Genomic DNA, 20,637 nt, shown 5'->3' on the forward strand with positions numbered 1-20,637 from the left:
CGACAGCCACTCCCTGGAGGGAATGATCATGACATCTGCCCCAGTATCTAGAAGTCCTTTCACGGATTTGTACTCTCCACCCCAGTGCAGCTCACATGATAACTGAGGTTTTTCTCTTCCCACTGCTTGAGTCCAACAGACTTGGGGATGGAGTTTATTTCTGAGAGTGTTTGCTTGCTCCTGGTCCCATGGAGGTTCAGGCACTGGGATGGCTTGGGCTATTATTCGGCCTTTGGGCAGGTACACGGGTGAGTGAGTACAGTGGAGCCAAATGACAAACTGTTCCAGGTCTGATGATATGAGACCCGGAATAATGTTAATTTCCTGGGGTGTGTGTTTTGAATCCCCAACTACGACATACTTACTGTTACGATTTTGGCAAAGCTGTGTCCAAGTACCTGGCTGTTCAGGGTTAAGGGGTTGTAAAATGCCAGTCACTGTTCTTGAGATGGAGAGGCTCTGTCAGTACCAACCTGAAAGGGTTACGGGAAGAATTGGTGGTTACAATTGGCATGGGATTATCATAGTGAGATGAATGTTTTGTTATGTCTAATGCAAGTGTCTGATTTGGCACAGGTAGTTCTCTTAAACTTGGTTTTTTGTTTCTCCCCTGTGCCAGAATTGAACCCATCCTATTTTTGTCATAGCGCTATGTTGCCATGATAATTTAGGGAAAAAGCCTCTGCTAGGATTTTTCCTGTCCTGAGGAGCTGAGAGCCTCAGGAAAGAAATGTAAACAATAACTATCTGCTGCTGTGGAGTGCCACAGGTGAATCTTCCATTGGTTCATGTGGATTGTTTTCAATCAGTGACCAATCACAGCCACCTGTGCCAAGGCTGTGAGCAGTCACAGGATTTTTGTTATTCATTCCTGTTCTATTCTTGTCTTTGTAGCCTTCTGATCTTTTTCTCTCTGTTCTTTTAGTATAGCTGTAATGTAGTATTTAGTATAATATATATCATAATAAATCAGCCTTCTGATCAACATGGAGTCGAGCCTCGGGTCCTCGTCCAAGGGGTCCAAGTTTAAGCAAGAGCGCTGGGATAATGAGCGCTCTTGATTCAGTTTTTTGGAGGGTTCTCTTTTGGGGAATTCGGATTTTAATGATTACTATATTTAAAATCAAAAAACTCCTTTTTCAGAGGGCAGTTGGGCGTCCAATGCCCCAGTCTCCCACAAAGATGGCAGGGATAGTTAGAGTTGGAGATTTTTTCTTGTGGCATCGTGACGTGTTGAAGCTGGCTGGTGGGTGCTGGATCAGATGGTTGGGGGACGTCTGGAGCTGCAATCCTTCTCATTGTTTTCGGTTTCTCATCTTGATCAGCAGGGGTGTTGGTAACTTTCATGGCACAGACTTCTAACATTGCTTGTAGTGTTGGTGTTGGATCGAGGGGCAGGCTCAGGATGGAAGCTTTACACTTTTTATTGGCATTTTGCTTTGCAATCTCGGTGAGGACTTCCAGCCTTGCTCCTTCATTCTGAACTTGCAAGTCCACAGCTTTTTCAACCTTTCCACAAAACTCATGAAAGACTCAAATGGAGATTGTGTTATTTTCAAGTAATTATCAATTGGAGCATCAGGACGCAACCTGAAGAAAGCCTTCTCAGCTGCTTTAACACTTTCTTTGAGAGCTTTTCTGGGAATGCTTTCTGCCTGACTTGCTCCATCACTCCACTCCTTTTCTCCACATAAATGGTCTAATTATATTAATTTTCCAAAAACATCAGTGGCAGTAGTCTCATCACCCCATAGAATTGGCAAATTGGCTGTCACTTCTTTTTTCCATGCCGCCTCCCACAGGATGTACTCTGTTCGAGTTAGCAGGCAGGAAAAAAGCTGTTTAATGTCAGCAGGGGTTAAATCAGAAGAAGAAAGAGTAGATCTGAAAAGTCCTCTGAAATATTCACTGTCTCTACCAAATTCTTTCTGAGCCTTGACTAGCACTTTGGTGGATTGAAAAGAGAACGGGGTCCAATGCAGTTGAATTCCCCCATTCAGGTCTGATATGTATGTGACCGGAGCTGCAGAGATGACAGCTGTTGTCTTCCGGCTCCGGCTCCCTGGCCCTGCTCCCTCCCCCTCCCTGCCCTGGGAGCTGGAGGGCGGACTGTGGGAAGGACCGCTGGGTGGGGAGTGGGAAAGACAAAGGGAGGGGACAGCTGATGGGCCAGCCCCTGAGGGGATGGCGGGGGGTGGTGCCGGAGAAGGGGGGAGGGCACTGGGAGGGGAGGTTTCAGGGGAGGGGGTTTCTAACTGGAAAGGGTTGGAGGGGAGAAAGGGATTGTGGGGGGAAAGATGAGAAAAAATGGAAATACCATGTGGTTTCTACTATCAGAAACTTGTGGGGGAGCCTCCGGAGGTGAAATGGGAGGGTCAAAATGAATTGAAGGTCTTTGGGACGGGGCATTGCAACCCGGGGAAGTGCAGGGGAGGGTAGAATCCCGGGGAGTTTGGCCAGAACTCTCCAGGCTGGGGGCTGGGAACTTCTGAGATAAGCTGGAAAGTGCAGCATTCCTCAGAGTGCCCTGTTTGGGGGCTGGGGGGGAGGAAGGAGAGTTAGGAGAGGGAGAAGATAGGTTGGGGGGGTGTAAATTGGGGTTTTGGGAAGCAGAGACATTAAAATTGCTTCTTGATGGCTGTTCCTGCATTTCTGATTTGGATTTTACAACATTTCTGATTTGCATAGCTAGAAAAGCAAAATTTTGCAAAGATTTATCACCTGACTTCCCTGCTTTCAGTAACTCATTGCCAATTTTGTCCCAAAATGCTAAAACACGGATATTTTCAGCTGGTACATGAGGGAAGTGAAGAAACAGCCATCTAACAAATTGTTTCAGCTCTCTTTTTGTAAGTCTGATTCCTGCACCCTTAAGTAATTCTAACAAATTATAATAAATACCTTTGTGAGATACAGACAGCCTGACACTCATTGTGGCTGTGATGTAAAGTTTGTATCTCAAAAACTTTGACTGACTCAGGTAAAAGGGAGAAAAGAAACAAATGCCTGCAGCTGGCAGCCTGCCAAAAATAGAGAAAAAAAACTCCCTCTCCGCGGCAAGGTATAAAAAATACAAGAAAATGGCAAACTTACCAATCCAGCTGTAGAAAAGGAAAGAGGGGGGTCCTGGGACAGTGACCTCCACCTGAAATTGATTCCTGGGGTGCCAGGAGTTGCTGATCTCGTCCCCAGGAATTCCACTGACTAAAACTGAGTGTGCCCTCACTGGGGTAGCTTGCCAGCCAAGGGCCTTGCTGAACAGTCTGAAAGAATGTCCGAGCCCCATCCGTGGGATCTGGAGATGGTCTCAGAGCCACATGTTAGTCCGCCAAGCTGTCTCCATCTCTCTGGGTGCCTCCCAGTGAACCCCGGCCAGCCTCGGGTCGGCAAACAACGGGGGGGCAGCCCCGAAGTGACCAACAGCAGGGGGACACTCTCTGGTGCCCCGAGGGTACTGAGGGCAGCTAGGCTAGTAGCCTTTGCAGCAGAAGAGACACTGGAGACATCAGTAGAGGGTAAAAGGCCGACTCTCAGCAGGGGGCCAGTCCAAGGTTTATTTGGAGCTCCTCAGGGGGCCCCACACCTCCGTGGGCGCCTTGCTCAGAGTGAAACAAAGGAATCTCGAGGTTACATTTAAAGGAGGGGAGGAAACCGAGGGTAGATACATTTGCTGATCAATAAAGACCCTCCTGTAGGAGTGTAGGAGAGTGCCCCCTAATGACAGAGTGGCAAAGCTAGCCTTTGTCCCCCAAAAAAGGAAAGAAACCCAGACGTTTCTCCCAACGATCAGGTGAAAAGCCACCTTATAGGACCCCAGAGACTTCACTAAAACCTTGGGGTCACCTAATTGGATAGAAGCCAAAAAGTCCCGCCTGGCCCATCAAGTAGAAAAGAAGAAAACAAAAGAGCCACGAGGCTTTTGTGAAGGTGTTTGTACCAGGGGCAGACCTCTGTACCTGGCTCGGATTTTTCTGTTTGTTATTTTGCCTTTTATTAAACCTTTTTGTTTCTAACACTGCAGCAGAAGCCATCCTGCTCATTATTTGCCTCCAAAGGTAATAGCTAAGCTATCCTTGGGTGTATTAGGTTCCCTTTTGAAGGCTCATAAAACCCCGGCCCAACAAAATAGAACCTAATACGTGGCACCCGGACAGAATTTCTCATATTGAGGAAGATGGTCTAGGGATTTTTTGATTACTTCAATCAAAATAGGACATTTTTCCTTGGTATTTGCGTTTTTGGGGAAACAGGCCTGCACCTGAGTTTTTTGTCGCGTTAATAAAGAAAACTCAGAAGAAGAGATTTGGGATTGAGAGGGAATCTCAAATCAAAGCCTCATACCGGTGAAGAGGAGGCTATAATCCAGACGGGACTGGAGTACGCAGCACCGCAACCTCAGAGGACACTGCCAATCAGCTCAGCTGAAACTTTGTTGCGACCCAGGACCCGGGAAAAAGTTTCATACCAAGAACACAGCTGTGAAACCATTTTGGTGAGTTCACCATGGGGAATCCGTTGTCAATAGCTGAGCAGGAATTTTTTTCATATTTCAATTATAAGTTAGAAATCCAAGATATTCAGTTTGACAAGAAACAGCTTAAAAAGCTTGTAAAATGGGTCTTAACAGAGTTCCCAAACTCAGATATGTCTCAGAAACTTGATCCAGACTTCTGGGATTCGGTTGGACTGAAATTATATAACATGGAAAAGAATAAGAAGTCCAGCTTAAAGCTGCGACCAATATTCAGGACGGTGTTAAAATTTGTAACAATGGAAAGTGAAAAGCAAGCAAAAAATGCACAAAAGCAAGCAAAGATCAGGGACAGGGCAGAATGCAGGCAGCAGCAGGACAGAGAAGACAGGAGAAAGCGGAGTTCTGAGGGGACCTGGAAGCCTTCCCTTATCCCAGTCAAGAAACCCCGGTGGAGGGGCCGGGAGGTAGTGAGGCCAGCTGCCCCCCCCCCCGCCCGCCCCACCTTCCCCATCCCCGTCTTGGGAGGGAGGGGTGCAGACCAGCCCTGGCCAGGGTCCTCTGCAAAACCCACCTTTCAGAAACCTTATCACACCCAAGTCCTCTGTATCTCCTCTCAAAACCTCGCTTTGGCGCTCGAAATCGGTGAATTTTGACAGTAAAATCGAAAAAAGCCGAGCCGATTGTATCCATTCCAAGAACAATAGACCACATGGCAGACTCCATGATGGCCCCGAGCCCAGCTCTGCCCTTCATGGGCGTGGCTCACAATCCTCCTCAAGCTCCCAGAAGTCCCTGGGTGGCTTGTCCCTGAGCTCCTGCCCATCAGAGCAGGGACACGCCCCTTTTGTGGGCCAAGCCTGGTCGGTGTCCCTGCCCCTGCTCCCCGCCCACACCCCGGGACAGCACACCCCCTCCCTGCCGAGCGTGGGAACCGGATGTGATGCCCCGGAAGTGACCCTATCCAAAATGGCAGCGCCCATGTCCGATAACTTGCCGGAACAAAAAACAAATTATTCCTATGCTCCACAATGTAATTTCAAAAAATCTAAAGAAGAGTTTAACACACAAGGAGTCACAGATACCCAGCAGAGGATAAGAAAGGATGCAGTTTAGGAAGGACAGTGGGAAATTGCATCGAAGTTGAAGGTTTTTCCTGTGAGGTACACAGCAGGTCCTGCACCGAGAGGGACCTGGCAGCAGATAAATTTTTCTGAGTTAAAAGAGATTTGCAAAGCCTCTCGTTTGTATGGTAGACATTCTGCATATTTCAGAAGTCTTTTACAGGCTACCTTTACAGCAAATGTATTCATTCCCCATGATTTAAAGCAGCTTTGCACATCTTTGCTGTCCCCAACAGAATTTTCTCTGTGGGAACTAGCATGGAAACGTTTGTTAAATGACCTTTTAAGAGGTTATGCAGGAACTCCAGCCACTGCAAATTTGACTACAGATCAGCTCTCAGGTGAAGGAGCTAATACAGATCCTCAAACACAAGCCCGAACTCTCAATAAACAAGTATTACAGGATATCAAAGAAGCAGCAAAAACAGCTTTGTTACAGGTTCCTGATGGCAACAAACCAGAATTAGATTTCACAGAAATAAAACAGGGAATAGATGAGCCTTATATTAAATTTTTGGACCGTTTGAAAATGGCATTAGAAAAGTAGATTCCAATAGACCGAGCCAGACAAGAGTTATTAAAACGGCTTGCAATTTCTAATGCAAATCCAACCTGCAAAAAAGTATTACGTACATTGCCACAGGATCCTGAGCCCACCCTGACACAGCTAGTAGATGCTTGCAACTGCCTGGGCACCCCTGAGCATGCAGCAGCCATGTAGGCAGAAGTATTGGCAAGTGCCATCACAACAGCTCAAGAAAACACCCTAAAGCAGCAGGAAAAAGCAGTAGAAATGCAAACACAAGCCCTAGCAGAAGCTTTAATAGCATTCAAAGGTGCAATTGAAAACCAACAAATTCCAAGGGACATGTGCTATTCGTGTGGTCAGAGAGGTCATTTTAAAAGGGGATGTCCTAGGACCCGCAGAAGGCCACTGCCAAGAATCAGTGGATACAGAGGTTTCTGTCACAATACTAACAGCTTTCACTCATCACAGGTTTGTCCGTACCATCTGCCGGGAAACGTGCAGCCAAGCACGGGGCAGTGGCGTGCCATGACACAAGAACCACTGCACCAGAGGCCAGAGACCATCACAGGCCACCAAGTTCAGAACTGCAGCACATCTTTGCAGGACTTCCGACCACAATGTCCCCAGGTACCAGATTGGAGCTGTCTACAGCCCAGCCAGTGATGCTAACCAATGCTATTGCTCACACAGTGTCCACAGGACAGCTGGGACCTGAACAACAACCATGTCAGTTCTTAATAGTGGGAGTGAACAGATCCCATGCAGAAGGTTTTTATGTCATTCCAACTGTGCTGTCACCTGTTCACAGGAAATTACAGTGTTAGCTTTGTGTCCAGACCCTCCATGTTTTTTACCCAAAGGGCTAACCATAGCGCAAGCTTTCCTCCTACCAGAGTCACAGAACAGCACAGCTGTCATCGCTTGGACCAGGCACATCAGCCGCGGGCGGCCTCAACTCACCTGTGTCCTGAAGCACCTCGGACAAGCCATCACCCTCACTGGCCTGATAGATACCGGAGCAGACGTCACTCTGATATCGAAATCAAAATGGCCACAGGACTGGACCATTGTGCCTACGCTGGATCAGCTGGCAGGTATTGGTGGTCACTGTGAGAGCTTTCGAAGCTCGCACTCAGTCACATTTGAGGGACCTGAAGGTCGTGTTGCCACCACAAGACCATTCATTGTAGGAGGTGATATAGTTCTTTGGGGACGGGACATTTTATCACAATGGGGTCTGAGGTTAGAAACTGGATTTTAACAAAAGCTGTTGATGGACATAACACTTTAAAACTGACATGGACATCTAATACACCCATCCATAAATCAGCAAGCACCCTTGAAAAGATATCATTGGCTTTCTCTGCCATAAGGAATGTGGAATTCCCCAACTATATGCCAGTGGTATGTTGCAAAAATACTTCCCTCAGTTCGTGCACAATATCCAAATTCTCTCATATTACATTACATAGATGATATTTTAGTAGCAGCAAAGGACCAAGCATCAATGCAAGAGACAACAGATCAGGTAATCTCAGCAGTGGAGAAAGCAAGACTCACTGAAGCAAAAGAAAAAAATACAGACACTTCCTCCCTGGAAATATTTAGGATACAGGATCACAGTAAAAATGGCAACTCCGCAGCCACTCCAGCTAAGGACAAATCCAAAGACATTGAATGAACTGCAGCAGCTCGTAGGGACTCTGAATTGGCTTCGTCCACTATTAGGCCTTTCAAATCGGGACTTGGCTCCTCTGGCAGATTTGTTAATAGGAGACACAGCCTTAAACTCACTGCAAGAATTCAACAAAGAAGACCAAAATGCTTTAGACAAAGTGATGAGAGCCATACAGGCACGTCAAGCTCATCGGTATAATCCTAACTTGTCTTTTTTGTTTGCAGTTTTAGGAGAGAGTCCACAGCCTCATGGTTTAATATTCCAGTGGGATCTAGAGAAGAAGGACTATCTGATAATCTTAGAGTGGGTTTTCCTATTTCGTCAATTGGGTAAAACTATAACAACTTGCCCTGAAATTATTTCACAATTGATTATCAAGTCTAGATCTCGAATGCTTTCCCTTGCAGGAAAAGATTTTGCAGAAATCTTTCTGCCTGTCACATCTATCTATTTAGAATGGTTAATTCAAAATTCAGATGTCATGCAATTTGTTTGGGAAAATTTTAATTTTGCAGGAAAAATTTCAGTCAATTGTCCCAAACATTAGCTATTAAGTTCATCTTTAAAATTGATTCATAAGCCTTTAAGAAGTAATGCACCCCTCGAGGCAATCACATTTTTTACAGACGGTTCTGGGAAGTCTAAAAGATCTGTGATTGCTTGGTAAAATTCAGAGACAAAAAAATGGGAATCAAATATTGAGGAAGTAGATGGTTCTGCACAGATTACAGAGTTAGCAGCAGTTGTACGGGTCTTTTCAAAATTCACATTTCCTTTTAATTTAGTAACGGATTCAATTTACGTTGCAGGTGTGGTGGAAAGAACAGAAGGATCTCTGCTGAAAGAAGTTTCTACTGATCAGTTATACGGTTTGCTTAAAAAATTAATCTTCCTTCTTTCCATTCGACAAGAACCTTACTTTGTAATGCACATTCGCTCACATTCTTCTCTTCCAGGGTTTTTTTGCAGAAGGCAATGCCGTGGTTGATTTGTTAGCCATGCCAATCCAGCACACACTTCCTAATGTTATTGAACAAGACAGAATGAGCCATGATTTCTATCACGAAAATGCACCTGCTTTAGTAACAATGTTTAACATCTCTCAGAATCAGGCAAAAGCAATTGTTCAATCATGTCCAGATTGCCAGAAATTAGCTATACCAGCAATAGCAACAGGAGTTAACCCTTGAGGCTTAAATAGCCTGCAGATATGGCAAACGGACATCACTCAATATCAGTCATTTGCAAGGTTCAAACATATACATGTATCAATAGATACCTTCTCAGGAGCAATTTTTGCTTCTGCACATCAAGGAGAAAAAAGTAGAGATGTAATTAAACACTTCTTACAAGCATTTGCATCCCTAGGTATTCCTCGAGAAGTCAAAACTGACAACGGACCAGCCTACATTTCTAATAAACTGCAGGAGTTTTTCAAAACTTGGGGTATCAAACATACCACAGGTATTCCACATTCTTCCACAGGCCAATCTATTGTAGAAAGAGCACACACGTCATTGAAAATGATCCTTGACAGACAGAAAGGGGGGACAGAAGTGCTTTCTACAATAGAGAGGCTGAATGAAGCTGTATATGTTTTTAACTTCTTAAATAATTCTTTTATGGAGCAGGTACCACCGATTTTCAGACATTTCAGCAATACCAGTCAGGCAAAGCTCAAGGAAAGACCACCAGTCTTCATCAGGGATCCAGAAACAGGACAGATTTCAGGACCCCATCCTCTTGTACCTTGGGGCCGGGGGTTTGCATGCATTTCTACAAACACAGGTCTTTGATGGATCCCTGCAAAGAATGTCAAGCCACAGGTGCAGCCGATCCGAGAGCAGCAGATGGCACCAGAAGAAGAATGCACAAACAACTGAGCGACAGCTAGAAGCAAAGACTGTTTTCTAAGTTTGCATTAGTTAAAATTGTTTACAAGAAAGTTTTGCACTGAAAAAGTTCTGTAGTTATTGTTGCGATAAAAAAGTTGTTAACCTACCTCTATGTAAAAGTTATATATAGCCAGAGATTTGAAGCCTACCTGGAAAAACACTTCACCAAAGTTAAGATAGAAGATTGGCAACAAAATTTAAAAATTATTGGCATTTCAGTCTATACTCCTTTCTCCTCTTTCTCTCTAAATGTATAGTAAAGGGTGACTTGTAGGAGTGTAGGAGAGTGCCCCCTAATGACAGAGTGGCAAAGTTAGCCTTTGTCCCCCAAAAAAGGAAAGAAACCCAGATGTTTCTCCCAACGATCAGGTGAAAAGCCACCTTATAGGACCCCAGAGACTTCACTAAAACCTTGGGGTCACCTAATTGGATAGAAGCCAAAAAGTCCTGCCTGGCCCATCAAGTAGAAAAGAAGAAAACAAAAGAGCCACGAGGCTTTTGTGAAGGTGTTTGTACCAGGGGCAGACCTCTGTACTTGGCTCGGATTTTTCTGTTTGTTATTTTGCCTTTTATTAAACCTTTTTGTTTCTAACACTGCAGCAGAAGCCATCCTGCTCATTATTTGCCTCCAAAGGTAATAGCTAAGCTATCCTTGGGTGTATTAGGTTCCCTTTTGAAGGCTCATAAAACCCTGGCCCGACAAAATAGAACCTAATACCCTCCAGGGATGCAACCTTAGGGATGGACATTTGGGATAGCGTATAGAGTAATACTTAGGGGGCTGACCCCTGGCCTCGGACTAATCACTCGATGACTTGGACCGAAAGTTCTGGATAGAGGGGATGGGATGCTGAGTGACTGGCAGAGAGCCAGGGCAGGGATTTGGGGGATGATCTCAACACAGGAGAATGATTACACAGGTAGAGGAAGGGGGTACAAAATGGGGTACATCATTTGGGGCAAATAAGGGGATACAAAATCAAAACTATTACAAACTATTACAAAGTATTACAAAGTATTACAAAGTATAAAAGCACACCACAACACAGTGCCATTTCAGACACACCATAAGTGTCGAAGTTCTGAAATACCACCTCTGGTGGGGAAATCTGGAATGAGCTCTGCTTCAGGGGAACTGACGGCGACTAGAGAGGTGAGAGAGAGCAGGAAGAGGTTCAGCTGCTGGGAGGAAGGTTCATGAAGGATCCCTTACACTGATCCCCAGTGAAGTACAGGCCCTGGGTGAGCACGTCGGCCCAACCCACACTGGGGAAACAGCGGCTCACCCACCTCTGCTCTGAGCTGATCAAGAGCTGCTGGACCACACAGAGCAGGCTCAAGCCAAGCTGCTCTTTTGGCATGTATTTCTCCAGATTTCCTTCTCCAGAATGCCAGGCAGCACTTACATTAAGCGTAGCCCTGTGCCCATGTGGTCACAGAGCTCTGGGGCACTGACTGAGCACTCATGAAGTGAGAAAAACCCACAAATTTACATCAGACTCCACGGGAAATGATTTCGGGATGTCCTTTACTCTGAGACAGGGAAACTGAGGCCCACACAACTGCAAATATCTTTTTTGATCTAGAACTTAGGCATCAGTAAGAAGAGAACAGTACCAGAGGAGGTGTGAGAGATGAGGTGATATTTTGCTGAAGCCAAAAGGTAATTAATTTAAGGAATGAAAGTTGTTGGTTCTGTGTGTTGTTGTTTGAATTGTTTGTATTTGTTCAGCTTGGTTTGTTGGGTGTTGCTCTGAGCTGGCAGAGGGATGGGGTTGAAGACCTTACCAAAAAGAAGCAGGGTGAGAGGGGAGGGGACAAAAAAGCTGGCATCAGAGAGAATGGAAGTTCCCGAGTACCCATCCAAGGAGAAAGGGGACAGGGACCACCCCGGCCAGGTATAAAGGGGATAGAAAGATTGCCATTTTCTCGGAGGGTGTGTTTGTTCATCTCCAGGGGGAGGGAGACACGCCCAGCTCAGCTGAATCGTTACTAATTAACAGTTTTCTTTTGCTTCGATTGTATTTAAAAGTTAGTGCATTTCTAACAGAGGTAAAGGCAAAAATAAAGTAACACAGAAGTTAGGAAAAAGACAAATGAGGATAAGGTTCAGTTATTTTCTCAGCAACTTGGGTAAAAGTAGAGTTGGTATCTCCATTTTCCATGTGCTTTAAATGGGTGCTTTCTTGTAATTATTGCTATCTTACTTGATACCATTGTAGAGGCATGTCTGGAATGACACAACAGCAAATGCTTCTGGAGGAGAGACATTGCTTTGAGAAAACTCTCCCCTGCTTTATCTGCCTTCTCCCGCCACACTGCTGTCACTCCAGAGACACAATCAGGTCTCCCGTGTGACTTCACAGCAGACACAGTCTGCTGAAGGGAGTGGCTGCAGCACACTATGGTTGTCTTCAAGGGTTTTAGGATGAGGGAAGAGATGAGAATCTTGACTCCATGTTTTAGAAGGCTGATTTATTATATTAATATAATATAATATAATATAATATAATATAATATAATATAATATATATTTCTTTAGGCTAAAGCACCCCTGCTCTCTCAGCTGCTCCTCACAGGACTTGTGAGAGACTGGAATGTTATGGCTAATGGCTTAAATATTGTTATAAAGGAGTTTCTGCCCATTGTGACAAAACTGTATAGAGAAGCTGCGACCACTGAAGCCCACCCTTCCCTGAAAATGCCTCCTGACTGGAACTTGGGACTGTGAGTTAAGCTGCCTAAGGGAACTGTCGGGGTTGGCTGTTACTTGTCTCTGCCCCAACATGGGAAAAGGTGGTTCTGGGCAGGCTGTGCTTTGAAGAAGGAGTCTGGACTCTTGCTTTTTCTGTCTTCAGTCATGTTTATTGTTTCTTATCTACAGAGGTATGATCAGCAAGACAGCCAAGGGCACTCTCCTCCGCCCACGGGGCAGTTTTCTCTTTTATAGTGAAAACTACGTATAAGATATTTACCTTCTATTCCCAATACTTTTCACCCTTGTTGGCAAGTGTACCTTCACCATGAACCAATCCACACATGCCAACGTCATCCTGAACATGGATGCCAAGGAGAAGAAAGAAGAAGGAGAGGGCACGCCCAAATCCCTCCATCTTGGGACTCCCGACACCCATGTACAGGATTCCAAACCCCCCTGTACAAGGTTCAAAACCCCCCTGTACAGTGCTCCAAAATTTTTCCCTTCACCCTGTGATTGCTACTACTATGCTACTTAAACTTTTGTGGCTTGTAATTCTTCATATAAGGTTGGCAATTTGCTCCATGAATTAAGATCAAATTTCCAGGTGTCTTTGGCTTCCTGCCAGGGTCGCCGAGCCCCTGCCAGGGCTTTGAGACATCCAGGGCATCCAGAGAGATGTCCTGGGTTCCGACAGGAACTTGAAACAAAGGTGACACTATTTCCTATTAGCTCAGGTCTGGGGAGAAGTGAGTAAGGCTGAGGAGAAAAACCTATCCACAACAAAGCCAAACCCAGCAGCTACCCAGCAGCTGTCCTGAAAATCAGCTCTGTCTGGGTTCAAGGTGGGGAAGTCATAGCCACAGACTCATCTGCTGAGGCCAGGTTTGCACACAAACCTCCCATCAAAGACCTCCACTCTGCCCCCAGACCCATTCTTTAGGCCTTGCACCAGATGACTGTAGGGCATGCAAAGTAACACAACAGATCTGAAAATCCAGAACCCAATTCATGTCAGACTCGAAAGATATATGGGTGCTAAAGATTTTATATTATTTGAAAGTAGCAATAGACAGAGTTCAACTTGCCCCACCCCAGGGAGGTACCTGGGCAGTCCCACCTTGCCCAAATCTGCATTAATCCACTGGAGTCTTATGTTTTGCCAGAGCTCACCACAGAGAAGACCAGAAGAGAATTTAACTGGATGGGATGGGATCCATGGAATGGTGATACTTTCTACTTAATCTGTCTGTCAGTCTCTTTCTCTCCCCAACCCCCGTCTCTATTTCTGTCTCACCCTTCCTCACATTTGCTGTTACATAAAATCCAGAATATTGACCTTGGCATATGATCTCGTTTGCACCTTAATTCAGGGGCATCTCCCTAATAATTTTAATAACCAGATCACAACAGCCCAATGAAACTTGAACAGAACTCATTCACCTTTAAGCAGTTTAAGTAATTGCAATAGGAAAAAAAAATATCTATAGACTAGTATATTTAGGAAATTTTGTATTTGTTCAGTGAAAAAAAAGCACAATCAGTAGACCATATATTGTTTATCCACTCAGCTGTACATGCCACTGAACTGCTACACCAGAAGACTAGCATTATCATATCCTGTATTTCCCTTTGGAATTCTCTTTCAGAGCACAGATGTGACAAAACCAAAAAGTACAACTTTAGTCACTCTACCTTCAAACGAAATTCAGGACTAGCTCGTAGAGACCAATGCTCTGCGAGTTCAGGACTTGCTCACAGAGACCAATCTCCACGAACAATTCACTTGGCGAATCATCGAGCGTAGCCGTTGCACAAGCCCAGGCTGTGAACAACCAGCCCAGAGCATGCTCTGCAGCAACTGAGGCCTCAGTGCCGTCACAAATGCTGTGGCTGCGTTCACAGTTACCAACAACCTTGGCGCCCGATTGTCAGGGGCGGTGACGCTGGGCAGGCCTTGGTCCCTGCTCCAGGGTTCCAGCCCTGGTGCCCCCTCGGTCCACGGGTGGAGGGGGAGGAATCCACTCCAGGGCCAAGAACGTGGCAGGCACAGCGACAGCACTCGATATCGCCAGAGCCTCGGTCCCAGTTCCGGGTTGCTCCTTCACAAGGAAGGCGGGGATGGGGGGGAAACCCAGGGTCTCAACAGTTTGTGTTCAGCGCATAGTACAAGTGGGAACCAGCCAGCTGCAGGTCCTGGGCAATAACATGTACCTTCTTGTTCTTCTTAGGGACACACAAGGAGCAGAAGTAATTTCCTGGTGTAATGGTTTATCACCTAATCAGCAGCCAGGAATTAGTGCTCCAGAAGATTGATATTATCACCTCCTGTATTTCTCTTTGGCATTGTCTTTCAGAACACAGATGTGCTAAAAGGAAAATAAAAAACTGCAATATTTATCAACCTCTATCTTGGAATGAAATGCAAGATTGATTTTCAGTTGTATTCCCAGCATTGTAATAAAAGCACACTAGAATCATAATTGTTGCAAGTTTCCTGATTGCAGCAAACTCAAGATTTTAATATTCTTTCCAAGTTTATCTGTAATATATAGGTTTATACATTCTAAAGAACTTAGGTTTGTTAGATTACTGCATACTTTGTCATGCTGCTGACCAATAGCACAGACTGTTTGTGTCTTCAGCAGGACTGGTTTGTCTTAGTAAAAAGACTTAGAAATTTAAAACTTCCCGAGTTAACCAGAATTAAAAAAGTACTTTTGAATACAAAGGAGGGGAAAAAAGACCAACCCTATTAGTTTATGTCCTGGGTTGACTATATGATGCTTTTATCCCCAATCGTCTTGTTCTGTTTATATTGAATAATAAGTTTTACACCTTTAACACTCTCTTCCAGAGAGTGAAGAGGGGAGGGAAGAAGCGCGCAGTTTGTTTTCAGACTGCACTCACTCCTCCACATTCCTGCTCCTGGACTGTGTTGTCTGTGGATGGACAGACAGCAGGACAGAGCTCTTTTTTTCTCCGTTTTTTTTGCTTTTAGTTAGTCTTAGCTAGCTGAGGCAAAGAAGTTCCCTGGACTGTGATTTTCTTTTTCCTTGGACCTGTTCAAGCCTGCTCTAGACTGAACACCCAGAAGAGCACCAGCAGCTCCACCTGTGGCCCCCTGGCCGGGCCTGGGCCGCAGCGTTTCCAGCACCAGAGAGACTGATCAGAGACTGAGTGAGCCGAGCTGCAACCCGGGGAGGGGACTGTTCTGAGTTTGCCATTTTTTTTCTTGGGGCAGCAAGAAGTTTTATTGTTTAATATTGTTTGGGTTCTATTGTTTAATAAACAGGTTTTTTTTCCACTTTTTCTCTAAGGAAATATTTTCTCCCAAACCGGTTGGGGGGGGGGGGGGGGGGAAGGGCAATTGAATCTGCTTTTGTAGAGAAGCCCCTTTGGGGGTTATCTCCCAAATTTGCCCTAAACCAGTACAGTTTATGATGTTTCTAAGTCTACTACTCTGTTCAGCCTAAGGAAGCTGTAATGGAATAAGGGAAGAGAGACCTTGGAGCCATGTTATCCATAAGCGTATGGAAAACTTTAACACAGAGTCCCTGCACGGCTGCTTTAAAGACTTGGTGACAGAAGAGCAACCTAGGATTGAGCTAAGACAGAAAAATATCCAATTAAACTCAAATTACAAGTTATCTTATTTTTAGATGGGGCCTCAGATTGTATGCTGCTCACCATCCTGGGGGTTCACGATGTCCTGCAGCATGGCTGAGCCATGAGACTTGTGGAGTAGAATTACGAAAAGGTGAAGCACAATTTCTTATGCACCTATATTGCATTACCAACTCAATTTAAATCTCTGAAGTATTCATTAGAGACAAGAGCATATCCAACAACAAATTTATCTGGAATTCCAAAGCCTGGAATCTGTAAGAAAATACAGTTATTTTTATAATTCAGTGCTGCAAGTAGCTTTTAAGTGCACAGTTTGTATTCAACACATACCTGAGCTAAGATAAATAGGCATAATCTCTTTCAGGGTGCTTCCTTAAGAATCTGAGCTGTAAATTGATGACAGAGGTTAGAATCTAAACCATTCCTGTAGCAGGCACAAGGCCTGCACGGCCTCCTTGGCGATCAGAGGCCTGAGCTAGGAAATGCCAAAGTCAGCATGAGTAAGGCTTTAGAAGCCCCTCTCTTCCGTCTTTCGGACCCTGTTTATCTCCCTGTATATCCATAGATTACTTTCCCCTGACCCTTACTATTGGACAGTTTTCAAAACCCCTGTAGGGTATAAAAACCCCTCACTCTGCCCAGTTCGGGAGAGGAGAGCTGTCACTGGACCCTTCGCGGAGACCCGAATAAAAGAACCCTGCGGAACCCATACAGCGCTTCTCCCTCTCTCTCTGCGTCTGCTGCGGCGGCGGTACCGACGGCACCAGGCAAGCTAAAAGAGCTGAAATCACTAAAGAGCTGACTGCAAATCACTATAGCCTGCCTGGGTTGCCTGAGCCCCCCGCTGAGCTATCCTGGCCGGTCGGCATTCCCCGCTGGGCTTCTGCCCTGAGGGTAATAGCCAGCCATAGCTGGCGCTCCGAACATAGCGGATGCCCGAACAGCCGGGGCCCCTGGACCGACATCTGAACCGCCGCGATATCCTGGCCGCGGAACTGAATGCTGGACCTGGCATTTCAGAGGAGCAGCATTTCTTCGTGAAATTGTCACTGCCTCCGCTCGCCAGAAATCCTGGAAGAAGAAGCCCTTCGTTCTAGGACTCTTCTGGACAGGAGGTCAGCCGACCCACACCCTGACACCTGAACACTTGCTCGTGGAGGCTGACGAGCAGACGACCCCCAGCAGAGCTTTGACCCACAACAGGCTGAAGAATTGTAAGTTTAACACAGCCTTTCTTGCGCGCAAAATATTTTTTCCTTGGGTCCTTTTTTTTTGGTTTTTTTCTTTTTTTTTTCTCTTTTTTCTCCTGGCGGGGACTGAAAACATGGGATCAAAGTTTAGTACATTTAAACGATCCCAGAACGAGAGAGATCTATATTTACTAATCCTAGAAATCCTATCTTCTAACAACTTTTCTTTTTCTAAAGGTAACCTTTCAAAAACTAACCTGAAAAAATTTATAAAGTGGATTCTCTGCCACTTCCCAGACACTAATACACAGACTATTACCTTAGACTCCTTTTGGGATACAATTGGGACCACGATATATAAGTTTCAAATTAACCAAGACTTTTCTGTAACCCGGTTTTTACCTATGTTTCACGCTATCACTAAAGCTGTAGAAAAAACTAACAAAAAGATAGTAACTTCAGGGCTAACTTCTCTTGGACACGGGAAGTTCTTATCTGACTTAACAGAAGCGCCGATTTCAAATGCTAATCGAGCAGATAACACCCCCTCCACCCTGGATTCCAGTACTCCTCTGGGTCCTAGCGTCCTGCCGCCTGCGCCGCAACCCCCGACCCCGCTGCGCGCACGGCCCCTCCCCACCCCCTCTATCCCCCTGCCTGCCCCTCGAGAGCCACACCCAGCGCGCCTCCTTGCTCTGTGTTATCTCCGAGACCATCTGCGCCAGTTCCCGCCGGGACCGACCCAAACCCCACCCCTCCCCCTGCTCCCCCCCGACCTTGCCGGGGCCCCCCCCCAACCCCGCTTCCGCTCCTCCTGCCCTTGCCCCCCCAGCTACCCTCACGTCTTTCCCTGCCCCCGGCATCATCCCTGCTGCGGCACGGGATCAGCCCCCCTGCGTATCCGTGCCCCCCCCCCACCGTCCCTGCTGCCGCCGGAATCGTTCCCCCCCTCGTATCCGCCCCAGACCCAAGCCACCCTCTATCCCCTGCACCCTCCTCCAGCCCCGCCGCCTCCTCCATCCCGCACCACCCTTGCCCCCACACCCAGGCTCTGCAAGCACACACCCACCCTCAGGGACCCCCGGTCGGGACCCCCCAGACTTCCTTCAGTTCTGCCCCCCCTCCCCACGCCCCCCTGTGCATGCTGTATCACGCATTGCACAGCCACCCCAGCCCTGCTGCCTCCCTGTAGCCACGTTCTGCCATGTGCTGCATTATACCCTGTCGAGCCACATGCCCCTCTGCCAAATGCTGCTCCAGCCAGCCATAAGAAGCATAAGGCAAGGCCTGATAGCTCTCACTTCTCGTCATCTGATGACAGCAGTGACAGCGATTCTGATTTGGAAATAGAGTATGTTGATCCATGGGCTATAATAAAAATGGAAGCCACGCAGGCAGGGGACTGGCAATTAGCTCAGAGAATTACTGCCTTTCCAGTAGATTATAAGAAGGGAAAAAGAGGAGGTGCTACTACTAGAAAGACATGGGAACCTATTACAAATAAAGAACTAGTGCAACTAAGGAATACAGCCAAAGAACATGGTAGAAGTTCACATATTTTTAGAAATTTCCTAGAGGCTACGTTCTCAGCACATGTTCTGGTACCCCACGATATTAAAAATATTGCCCAGTGCCTCCTTTCTCCCGCCGAGTACATGCTTTGGGAAAGGCATTGGAAAAAGCAATTAAAAACATTATCAGATAACTATGCTGCAGATGCTGATAAGTCAAACTTTACACTCGAACAGCTGGCTGGTGAAGGGGATTTGCAAAAACCCTCTGACCAAGCTGATACTTTACCTAAGGCAACATTACAAGACGTGGCTATAGCAGCAAAAACCTCCTTACTCCTTACCCCTGACGACTCTACCCCTACCCAATACTTTTCTACTATCAAACAAGGAATAGATGAAAGCTTTATCAAATTTGTGGATAGAATTAAGGATGCTCTGGAAAAACAGATAGAGAGCACAGAGGCAAGAAAAGAACTGTTGTGTAAACTTGCCATGAGTAATGCAAATGAAAAATGTAAAGCAATTCTGAGAGCCCTACCCTTAGACACAGAACCTACCATAGAGCAAATGCTGGAAAGCTGCACACGCCACTTGTCCACTGAAGATATAGTGGCACAAGCAGTTACTAAGGGTATTGCAGAAAGAGTTTCTAGTGCATATGCAGTAATAGCTTCTAAAGATCAGGTCCGCTGCTACCACTGCGGAGATTTTGGACATTTTATAAAGGACTGTCCAGAGAGGTCACCTCCCAGGTACCCTCACAATTTCCACCAAAGGCCCCAGAATCAGCAGCACTATCAGCCGCGTCCGGGAAACTTCTATCGGAGCGTGGTGGGGCCCCACGCAAAGACACCAAATCAAAGGCCATCCAGACCCAGTCACGCACCATCCCAGGAGATTCCAGACCACATGAGGAGGATCTAACACACGGAGCGATACCAAAGGGAACGTGCCGCCAGCTGGTAACTGCACTGTCCATTGACTTTAAAAATGACAATGTTTATCGTGTCCCCACAGGCAAACGTGGGCCAAAAGGTGGTCCTTCTAACATCCTAATTATAGGTGATTCTCTCCATAGCCCAAAGGAAATATTTGTGGTTCCAGAAGTACAAACAGTGCACCCGGGACAAGAAATCTTTGTCCAGGTGTACTGCACAGACTTACCCTATTTTCTTCCAAAGGGTACCCCATTCGCACAGGCCTTTCTACTCCCTAAGAATCACAGGGAACAGCTTCCTCTCAACCCCACAGCAATCTGGATACAAGTTGTGGGACCGAGTAAGCCTGTCATCGAGTGCGGTCTTACCTGCAGAGGAGAAAAGTTCCACCTACCAGGGATGCTGGACACCGGTGCAGACGTGACCGTCATCGCCCGCTCTGAATGGCCAGCACACTGGGAGCTACAACCTGTGGCAGGCATGATCACAGGGATCGGTGGAGCTACAGTTTCCATGCGGAGCAAGAACAACATCCTCGTCGAAGGGCCTGAAGGCAAGTTGGCAACCATCCGCCCATTTGTGGTAAGGGCCCCCATCACCTTGTATGGACGGGACATTTTATGTCAGTGGGGAGCCTCCCTACGTATTCCCAGTCCGGATTTCTAATTGGGGCCACTGAGGAGCACGCACTGCCAGACACTCCTCGTCTCACCTGGAAATGCCATGACCGGATCTGGATCGAGCAGTGGCCCCTCTCTAAAGTCAAACTGCGCTCACTACATGCCCTTGTGGATGAACAGCTCGCCAAAGGCCACATCGTAGAGACCACCAGCCCTTGGAATTCTCCAGTCTTCGTACTACAAAAGCCTGGAACGGACAGGTGGAGGCTCCTCCACGATCTTCGCAAAATCAACGAGGTCATCGAGGACATGGGTCCCCTCCAGCCTGGCCTGCCCTCACCATCTATGCT

This window comes from Passer domesticus, chromosome W (genome assembly GCF_036417665.1).
Source record: "Passer domesticus isolate bPasDom1 chromosome W, bPasDom1.hap1, whole genome shotgun sequence".
Lineage (NCBI taxonomy): Eukaryota > Metazoa > Chordata > Aves > Passeriformes > Passeridae > Passer > Passer domesticus.